At 41.4% G+C, this 2,491-nt stretch overlaps 1 protein-coding gene across 2 annotated transcripts in view; it reads right to left on the bottom strand.

The window, feature by feature from the left end:
- Positions 1-2,368, bottom strand: part of VSIG10 (V-set and immunoglobulin domain containing 10) — a 102,627-nt gene extending 100,259 nt beyond the window's left edge. For both annotated transcript variants that reach the window (XM_006151561.3, XM_006151562.3), the window contains exon 1: positions 2,300-2,368. The gene's annotated coding sequence lies outside the window, so the exon portion shown is untranslated. The remainder of the gene's footprint in view (positions 1-2,299) is intronic.
- Between the last annotated feature and the right edge of the window lie 123 nt (positions 2,369-2,491).

The following is a 2,491-nucleotide window of genomic DNA, read 5'->3' as shown; positions in this document are numbered from 1 at the left end:
GACCTTGGAACAAAGCTTGGGTCAGTTAGCATGTCAGCAAGGCTGCTTGCTATTTGCTCCAGAGAATTGAGGCAGCCTCACTGGGAAGCGACCCCCCTCTGACTCCCCAATTTACTACTATGAAAGAATTACATAGCTCTCCTATACATCCTGAGTATATGATAAAATCTTCCGGGAAGTCCCCGACCGACCCGCTCCCCTTTGCTCTAATCACTTACTATTAATTACAATGCTTTATCTCCATGGTCACAATAGAGGGTGGGCTGAAGTTCTTTCTAGGCAAAAGTAATCTTGACCTTTAAAAGGCCCTTTAAAATACATCCTTTCTTTACCTAAAATAAGATTAGGCCAAAACTGGCCCAAAACACCTCTGCCCTCTCCAAGTGAAATAAATAAATATATTAAGATTCCTCAAATTAAGTTTTAGATCCCTACAAAACTGTATAAGTATCATTCCTTATTAGACCCATAAAAACTAATAAGTATTCTTGAGATTTTCTTTTCTCAGCACCATTCCCAATAATCACAAGATGGCTGCTGCACCGCATCAGCTGATAATCATCTCTGCTTACCGAAACCGCTTTCCCGAAACTGCATTCCATAGAGACCCACCTACAATTGAAGAACTGCACTAGACCCACCTTTAATCCACCCCTGAATAAAATCTATGTTTTATTGTTAAAAGACTTTATGAGCTAATAATTAAAACACGTAGCCCCTCTCCCATTTACTTGTATGTAACACATTCTCAATAAAAAGGCACGATAATTCCTAACAGTTGTCACTCCTCAGAGAGCAATCTCTGAGGGGTGTCCGGCATAGGACATGCATAAAAGGCATCGAGGCCTCTGTCTTCTGTTCACCTTCGCCGCCTTCGTCAAGATAACCCACCCACGCCGAGGCTAGACCCCGGCAGTCACCTCGGGAGTTGGCCTTACAATCTGTTCAGGTTGCTTTCCAATATTTTCCTTCTATTTAAAAAAATATATTTAATTTTATTATTATTATTATTTTAATTCATGAGGGTGGGGGGAGAGAAAGTAAGAAAGCAAGCCACCAGGTCTGGGCTTCAAACCATGGTTGGTCAGGTGGGAGCCAGTCACCAAGCCACCTGCCTGCCCCACTCTCCAATAGTGACCCAACCCCTGGGTCTGTCCCCCCACCAACCCTCAGCATTTATCACAGTAATTTTAAATTTACTTGATTTCACTTGACTAATGTGTCTCTCCACTGCTTGACTATATACTCCTTGAAGGAAAGGGCTGTTTCTCCTTTCCTTTACATGGTTCTCAAAATGCATTTATAAAACAAATAATCATATCAGGGCATCGTGGTTGAAAACAAGGCTTCCAGTTTGGACTCTGACACTTAATGAGTTGTGATTTATCCCTTCAATTACATATTCTTTGACCTAATAAATCAATAGAACCTCTCACCTAATATAATTTCCCTATGACCATCTGCCAACTGTTTCAATGATATTTGTAAAAGGAATTTTTAAAAAACACAAATAGAGTAGATCTCCAGCTTCAAAAGGTTTGTTGAATAAATCACGGTGAGTCTAGAGCAGAATAAGCCATTAAAATGATGAAGAGTATTATGCAGTATTTTTGGAGAATAAACAGGATAAAGTGATACACTCATGAAAAGTTTTTAAGTTGGAAAGATACAACCAAATTACTAATAAAATTTATGTCTAAGGAAGGAGTAAAGTAGGAGGAATTTTTCTTTACTTTTTTTTTTCCTATGAATTTTCTACAATAAACTTGTACTATTTCCTAATAAATGAAAGTGACAGACAACTGTTTATGGGTAAGAGCAGTTATCAAAGGCTGTCCTGGGGTCAAATTAAGTAAGGACTATTATTCAAAAACTACTAATCATTATACTCGGCAAAAACAAAGCAGTTGGTGGACACAGGAAAGGCAGCTCTGGTGGAGGTGATTTACTCGTCAGTGAAGTAAGAAATAATTATGGTTTTAAAAGTAATTTCTCCAAAATCAAATCACTACTCAGAAATCCTGTGAAGACCCAGGTGGAGAGTGGAAGAATAAATATATGTGGAAACAATTTGGCGGCATCTGGAAAATTTGAGAAAATGCTCACAAGTTCTCTCAGCCACCTCACCAGGCCGTTACAAGTGAATAAAAGCGAACCAACAGGGAAGGGAGAGGAACTGGGCTCGTTGGATGAAACATGAGAGAAAATCAAATTAATTTCTCAGTTTAGAAAGTGGCTCAAATAATCATACAAAAAGCGAAGAAACCCCCAAACCAAACAGCACAGAAGACCAGCTCACTCGCATTTCTGAAAACAACGGTGCCGCAGGGAACCACGGTCCAGACAACTCGGCTGCGGCGAGTGGCGGGTTGCGGTGACCCCGCAGCGCCAGGCGTCGCGCGCTATCGGGTTTGACCAATCAGAGAGCAGAGTGGGCTCAGCCTCGCGGGTGATTGGAGGAGCTGGGCGGGGCGGGGCGGCGCGGGGCGGT

The sequence above is a fragment of the Tupaia chinensis genome, unplaced genomic scaffold, assembly GCF_000334495.1.
Source record: "Tupaia chinensis unplaced genomic scaffold, TupChi_1.0 Scaffold000320_1, whole genome shotgun sequence".
NCBI classification, from domain to species: Eukaryota; Metazoa; Chordata; class Mammalia; order Scandentia; family Tupaiidae; genus Tupaia; species Tupaia belangeri.
Note: the sequence above shows the minus strand (reverse complement) of the source record. Positions and strands in the feature narration are given on the sequence as shown.